We start from the raw sequence: 8,619 nt of genomic DNA, 5'->3' as shown, positions 1-8,619 counted from the left end.
TTCTGTAATACTATACCTTTTGTTCCCACTTTTTCTGTTGTTTAAGTTATTTATTTATTTATTATACTTTAAGTTTTGGGATATGTGTGCAGAACATGCAGGTTTGTTACATAGGTAAATACGTGCCATTCTGGTTTGCTGCACCCATCAACCATCACCTACATTAGGTATTTCTCCTAATCCTATCCCTCCCCTATACCCCAATACCCTGACAGGCCCCAGTGTGTGATGTTTCCCTCCCTGTGTCCATGTGTTCTCATTATTCAACTCCCACTTATGAGTAAGAACATGTGGTGTTTTGTTCTCTGTTTTTCTGTTAATTTGCTGAGAATGATGGTTTCCAGCATCATCAGTGTCCCTGCAAAGGACATGAACTCATCCTTTTTATGGCTGCATACTATTCCATAGTGCATATGTGCCACATTTTCTTTATCCAGTCTATCATTGATGGGCATTTGGGTTGGTTCTGAGCCTTTGCTATTGTGAATAGTGCAGCAGTATACATACATGTGCATGTGTCTTTAGAGAAGAATGATTTATAATCCTTTAAGTATATAATGTTATTTCTAGTTACAGATTTTTCAGGAATCACCATACTGTCTTCCACAATGTTTGAACTAACTTACACTCCCACCAACAGTGTAAAAATGTTCCTATTTCTCCACATCCTCTCCAGAACCAGTTGTTTACTGACTTTTTAATGATTGCCATTCTCACTGGCGTGAGAAGGTATCTCACTGCGGTTTTGATTAGCATGTCTAGTGACCAGTGATGATGAACTTTTTTTCATATGTTTGTTGACTGCATCAATGTTTTCTTTTGAGAAGTGTCTGTTCATATCCTTTGCCCATTTTTTGATGGGGTTGTTTTTTTCTTGTAAGTTTGTTTAGGTTCCTTATAGATTCCAGATATTATCCCTTTGTCAGATGGATAGATTGCAAAAATTTTCTCCCATTCTGTAGGTTGCATATTCACACTGATCATAGTTCATTTTCCTGTGCAGAAGCTCTTTAGTTTAATTAGATCCCATTTGTCAATGCTGGCTTTTGTTGCCATTGCTTTTGGTGTTTTAGTCATGAATGGTATGGCCTAGGTTTTCTTCTAGAGTTTTCATCATTTTAGGTCTTACATTTAAGTCTTTAATCTATCTTGAGTTAATTTTTGTGTAAGGTGTAAGGAAAAGGTCCAGTTTCAGTTTTCTGCATATGTGTAGACAGTTTTGTCACCACCATTTATTAAATAGGGAATCCTTACTCATTGTTTGTTTTCGTCAGGTTAGTCAAAGATCAGATGGTTGCTGATGTGTGGCATTATTTCTGAGGTTTCTTTTCTGTTTCATTGGTCTATATATCTGTTTTGGTGCCAGTGCCATGCTGTTTTGGTTACTGTAGCCTTGTAGTGTAGTTTGAAGTCAGATAATGCGATGCCTCCAACTTTGTTCTTTTTGCTTAGGATTGTCTTGGCTATGCAAATTCTTTTTTAGTTTCACATAAAGTTTCACATAAAGTACTTTTAGTTTCACATAAAGTACTTTTTTCTAATTTTGTAAAGAAAGTCAATGATAGCTTGATGGGGATAGCACTGAATTTTTAAATTAATTTGGGCAGTATGGCCATTTTCACAATATTGATTCTTCCTATTCATGAGCTTGAAATGTTTTTCCATTTGCTTATGTTGTCTCTTACTTCCTTGAGCAGTGTTTTGTAGTTCTCCTTAAAGAGGTCCTTCACATCCCTTGTAAGTTGTATTCCTAGGTATTTTATTCTCTTTGTAGCAATTGTGAATGGGAGTTCACTCATGATTTCTCTTTCTGTTTGTCTATTATTGGTTTATAAGGATGCTTGCGATTTTTGCACATTGGTTTTGTATCTGAGACTTTGCTGAAGTTGCTTGTCAGCTTGAGATTTTGGGCTGAGATGATGGGGCTTTCTAAATATACAATCATGTCATCTGCAAACAGAGACAATTTGACTTCCTCTCTTCCTGTTTGTGTACTCTTTATTTCTTTCTCTTGCCTGATTGCTGTGGCCAAAACTTCTGATATTATGTTGAATAAGAGCGGTGGGGGATGGCGTCTTTGTCAAGACACTTTTGTAAGTGATGATACAAGTCATTTGGTTTATCCCAAAAGAAGTGATGGTCTTAGGAATTTAACCATGTCAATGTAATTTTTTACGTTATTAACTAGAGAAAAATGGGTGCCCTTTATAAATTGTTTAAGATTAGGAAACAAAAAGAAGTCAGAGGATCCAAACCAGAACTATAAGGTGGATGTCTAATGATTTTCCATCAAAACTCTTACAAATTTCCTGTCTCAGAATGAACTCATTTTTTTCTGTGATCTGAGATGGCAAAATGATTTTATCTCTAGACACAAACTCACACTAGTTTTCAGGGATTATGGGACCAAGTGCAAAGGACTGAGCTGAGTAGGAGCTGTCTTTGTTCTCTCATTGTTACTATCCATTTCTTGTAGGCTTCTCTATTTGAAAATATGAAACAGCTCTAGCAGCTGAGTAGCTGCTGGTGTTGTTCAGTTTTCCTGGAGTAAAACAGTCTCTGTAGCTTTCTTATTTTTGAATTGCGAACTTTTCTCCTTACATAATTTTTAAGAGCCAAATAGGTTTCTATAACTCTGTCTACCAGAAGTGCTGAACATTTTTATCTTATCTGAAAGTGCCTTCAACTCTGTATCCTTTTCTTGGCCTGAGATTCCAGATTTGGTTTTACAAATACTGAAAAAGAATAACTACTGTACAACACCAGCAAAGTGTTAATCATGTGTGAAGTAGATGGAATTTGCTTTGGAGAATTTCCTGAATTTTGTTCATATTTTTACTCCTCTCTACTGATTATTATCTTGTGTCTTATCCTTGGCTGATTGTTATGAGCTAGTATTTAGCAATTCATACCATTCTTCCAAATTTCAATTCCTATTTTAATGATATCTGATATCCCAAAATAATGCATTCCCTAATGGTGAAATAAGAAAAATAGGAGGCAGTGGCTAAAGGAAATAAACTACTTTTAATTCACCTGAAATTATATAGTGTGAGCAATTAACATGTCTAGCCAATCATGCCACCAGTTCTTTCATGCTTCATAAGATATTAGCTGTTTTATTACAACCACCTGGATGCAGTACTGCATAATGGCTGAGGCAAATTGGAAAATGAATATCAGCATGCATTTGTGTACCTTCCTTTGAGCAGGCTACTCAATATGTCTTGGCCTCAGTTTCCTTATCTGTAAAACAGGGATAAAAAAATCTCCTAATAATATTGTTGTCAGGATTTAGTCAAGATTATATACTGTTATCCCTTGTTATGTGCAGGGGATTTGTTCCAGGATACCTGTGGATACTAACATCAGCGGATCCTCAGGTCCCTTACATAAAATTGCATAGTATTTGCATATAACCTATGCACCTCTTCCCTATACTTTAAATCATCACTAGTTTACTTACAATGTCTAATACAATGTAAATGCTATGTAAATAGTTGTTACACTGTATTTTATATGTGTATTCTTTTTATTGTATGTTTTTCTTAAATATTTTTGGTCCACCATTGGGTAAATCTGATGATGTAGAATCATGGATACAGAGGACTGGCTGTACATGACCTATCACATTGTTTGCAATAATGTATCAAGCTCTCAAAACTGAACCATATGGCAACATAATGTTAACCATCTTGTATTAATAATGAGAGGATAATAGTCCAGAATTTTGGTGATTTGTATAACTTAACATGATGAGTTAGTTAAAAAGAAATGGACTAGAAGCTAGGTACTGTAATTTCAGGGCAAAAATAATTCACTGACAATGAGTAACACATCAAATTAATTGGAAAGTGTATTTTTCAGGTACTCTGTTATATTAATGCTAAGGGTTCACAAAAATATGTAATATATTTCAAGATTATGATTTGCAGAAATTGATTAGAAAACCTCCTGCAACACTGAAATAAGCTTCTTTTTTTATTCCTTTGCTGGTGTACTTGTTTTACATTTAGTATTTTATATTGTTTTGTTAGCAACACATCTCAAATTGTCAATAAATAACCAGTTGTTTGGATATTTTTCCTCTTATTTCAGTCACATTGTTTTTCCTTCCCTTCTTGATGGATATTTTGTGCCCCAGTCCTGGTAATAATTTTTTTGTTTATTTGTTTTCCTTATAAAGACACTGTTTTTAAGATTCATAATATACATCCTTTCTAATGATAAAAAATCCATTTATAGCTTTCCTTTGGAATAAGCACGCTTTATCAAATTTGAGTATGTTTCAGTTTATTAAATTATCCTAAATATTGAACCAGAAATATTTAACAATGCAATGATATTTAGAAAACCTATCTTGTTTAGCCTAAACAAGATAAAACTAGCCATGTTTAGGACATTTCTACCTCATTATCTTTCTGTCATTTGTTTTGTGTGATTGCCTCAACATCAGTTTTCATCAATTTTATTAACATTACTATGAAAATTTTTATACATAATATTATTTTACTTTGAAGAGCATAAAGACATTATTTTCTTCTTACTATTCTTTTTTGTTCATTAATTGTTGTTATTGAGGTTTTTCGGGGTGAGTGCCTTCTATATTCAGATTAGATCTATGTGGCATTTTCTAGATTTGTTGGCCTTACTTCCTTTAGTTTTATTATCCTTTTCCAAATATTTTTTATTTACAATTTTGAATTTTTTCTTAATTGTTTTAGATACTTATTTTAACCATCCTATTATTGTTTTTCTTTAATTGTATTTTAAGGTTGCATTTCATCGAAATATCTTCTGCTTTCATGATTTTGTTTCTTTTTCTTTTTAGTATTATCCTGGATTTGCTTTAGGGATGCAGTATATTCCCAAATCTTTTTAACATAAAAATTTGAATTTTGAAAGGGTTTAGAATATTTTTCCATTATAATTAATTTTTTTTAGAAATAGAAAACTAGAATAATAGCATAGTGCCTTATAAGTCAAGTGAATGAAGCGATTACTATCAGGAAGGGGGCTTGAATAGACAGTGAAGTTGTAGAACAGCTCTGGAAGAGAATGGAAGATGTAGCACAACAAGAACATAAGAAAAGATGATAAGGAGTAAAAGGACTTTCCCTGAATTGATGACGATGTATTGCAAATGTTATTAATCCATGCCTCAACTTTACTGGGAAATAGAGTCTGCTACAACAATGTCTTCACATTTAATAGCTAACAGTTTAAGAAATGCAATAAATTTATCATAGCGTGGTTATACATTTTATCTAAACATTTACAATACCAATGAATAGTTTAATTAAAAAGGGGTCCCTCTTGCCAGGAGAAGTAAATTTCAGGAAACAAATAATATGCAATTTATTTATATATGAATGTATTTTTATATATATTTGCTTCTTGTTAATTTAAATTTCCAACTATGGCTTTCTAAGTTATATGAGTTTCAGTGTGACATTTTTCAAGCTCTACTACCTGATACTTTTTATTATAACTTGTTTTTACCATTAATTGAATAGTTCTATATATTTTTGGTGATATTTTTATAAATGTCCTCAAAAGGGAGATTGCTATGTGTTACATTAAATAACATACCACTCCAAATCTCAATGGCTTGAAACACTAAGGGTTTGCTTGGCTCACAGATTTGACTGAGAGTTGGTAATTTACATCAGTCTCTCTTGGTTGGTTCTTCTTGTTTCCATATGGATCACCATGTAGTTGGCAGTTAGCAGCTGAGCAAGGACAGGGCATTCTGTCTCTCATGTTTTAGTAAACTAACATGGATATGATATTAATTTTTCACAATAGTGACTGAAGGAAAAAAATAAGCCCAAGTGTATAGACCTCTGCTTAGTCACATTTGGTGACATCCCTTTAGCCAAAGGAAGTCTTACGGCTAAACTCAGAATTAAAGGGCAGGTGAATACATAACAACTCTCTGGGGGGAACTGTGAAGTCATAGTGCAAAAGCAGGTGAATACAAGCAGGACGCTTACTACAATCCATATGCAGCATGAATTTATCATTGATTAGTGATGTATGCATTAATTATAATTTTAAATGAAATACTTGGACTTCCCATTTCTAAGTAGAAATATCTTTTGTATAATAATTTAGTATCTATGTCTCAAAAAGCCCATTTTGACCTTTCTTCCTGAGTGTCTATGTTGTGTGTGTGTATGTGTGTGCATTTAGCACCTGCTTTAATCTAGGCATGTACGGCAGGCTGTGGAGGAATGCTAAGGATATTTCCATGACGGTATCTCGTATAAGGAGTGTCAAAGGCAAATAGTGGAGAGAAGGATTGGAGCAGAGCTTGGGCTCTGTTTTCATGATTGGCAGATTAGTGATTCTCTAAGAATTCTGCTGAAGTTTAAATATGTTGGTTTCTTTTTCCCTGCCTTAAATTGTATAAATTGCATCTGAAATAAAATGCTCAAGCTTGGCTGGGCACAGTGGCTCATTCCTGTAATTACAGTACTTTGGGAGGACAAGGTGGGAGGATCACCTGAACCTAGGAGTTCATTTGTGGTAGAGTAATTGGTAAAAGATACAAAGCATTATAAACATCATATTATGTTAGAAAATCCATGGAGAAAGTGTAATGGTTGTATGAATTTGTAGACATAATAGTATACTTGAAAAGCTCACTCAACTATATCAACAAAAGCGTCACCAACAACAGGATTAATCTTTGTAATTTTCAGGCTGGGGTCTTATTTCCTACATGTAGAATTAACTTTTCTTTAGATAGGCCAGCTTATCAAATCTGTTTCACTTATTTCCTGTAGTGGTCATGTACATGTTTCCTTGATTGCAACACATTTATTTATCTCAATTCTTTTTAAAGATCATAATTTAATTTGGAGCTGAACATTATATTTCTATGGCTCTTCAGGTTTGGTGCCCTCCAGGATTGGACTCCATGAAAGCAAATTTGAGAGTTTCCTGAAGTAATAAACATGTACCCCACACTGAGCTCATAGATCTCTTCAACCACAAAAACCTGGCATCATTTTTTTCCTGGTTATCAGGCATGCCATCTTGTGCAATAATTACAATGTTTCCCCACACATTTTCAACTGCAGGCTCTAATTTTGTTATGTTATCCTAACACGCAATCCTAACACATTCCTAACAACAAAACCGCATAATTTACCAGTTTCTGCCTTACTATTTACCTCTTGTCAAAGGGATCTTCTTGAGTGCAGATAGAGCTATTCATTCTGGATGCAAAGTTAAGGATATTTATCATAAGAAGTGAAATGTCAACTAATGAACTTGGTAATGAAATTTGGAACTCTCAAGTGTTTATACTTTTTATAATAATTTGAATTAAATGACTTAGGCATATGTATTATCAACATAAAGATTGCATGATTAGTGTATTTTACCAACTAAGCAATTATATTAAAATGTGTATAATTTATATATTGTGATTATTATAATTTAACAGAAGCACTGAAAATAATGAAAGATTTCCACAGCTAAAATTTATAAATGTAATAATTTTTTTTGTTTTTATATATATCTTTTTCTATTTATGTAAGATGTTACATCACACGTTATTATAGCTGTTTTATGTTTCTATATCTTCATTTAGATTATCAGCTAATTGAAGGCAACGTCTGCATTATATTCTTCATTGACTCTCCAGATTCTTTTCTCGGTGTCTATGGCAAAATTTGATGCTTTTTAAACATTTTCTTAATGAATATCTGAATAAATGAGTGAATGGAGTAGAAAATATAAACCTTACTGAAGTCTTTTTCTGCCCTTCTCCGTCTTACTCATTGCCTCGAATACCATAAAAGACACAAATAGTCACCTTCTGTTCATCAACAAGGTGATTTCATTTATAAGGACCAAATGAGGGGCTAACATTGAAATCAAAGTATGCCAGGATATGTGTTGTTATGTCTAGTTAGTGACAAATTGTAAGATAATATCAAGGAATTATCCAATATGTAATTTTAGCCATTGAAAGAATAAAAACAGGTTTCTTTTAATGCAAAAGTATATACTGTAGCTTACAATAAGTAATTTAAACTGAAGTTTACAACCATAACATCTTGGAAAGCATTAATACCACAGAATAATCCAGAATTTTTTTTATCTTGTTTGAATGGAATTGGGACTACATTGCACATGAATAAAATTTATTTGGTAATTGCTTGATCTATATTTAATTTTGTAGTGAATAGTGAGAAAAGCAGGATTCAAAGGAACTTAGAGTTTATTTACTTCAAGGTTTGGAAACAAAATCAAGAAAGAGGAAGGAACAAAAGTAGGCAGCAGGATAGCATTTGGCTCACAGGCTCTAGTTTGCCTAACTTGTATTTGAAACAAAGTAGAAACTGATTTGGAATGAAAATTTATCTCTAGTTTGCTGTAAACTGCTTTTACAGTTTCTTAGAAATGTGTTCCTATCTCAGGGCAATGTAATGGCTGATGACTTTCTTTCCAGTGTGTGGCAATCAATACTTATTTTAAAGAACTTATTAAAGGAGCTTATCATACCCTCCCCTGTTACTGAAGCCTAGCAAATTTTAAACTAAGAGGGTGTGTGTGGTGTGTGTGTGTGTGTGTGTGTGTGTGTGTGTGTGTGTGTGTGTGTGT

This window comes from Sapajus apella, unplaced genomic scaffold, assembly GCF_009761245.1.
Source record: "Sapajus apella isolate SASKATOON/1434 unplaced genomic scaffold, GSC_monkey_1.0 scaffold58, whole genome shotgun sequence".
Classification (NCBI taxonomy): domain Eukaryota; kingdom Metazoa; phylum Chordata; class Mammalia; order Primates; family Cebidae; genus Sapajus; species Sapajus apella.
Note: the sequence above shows the minus strand (reverse complement) of the source record.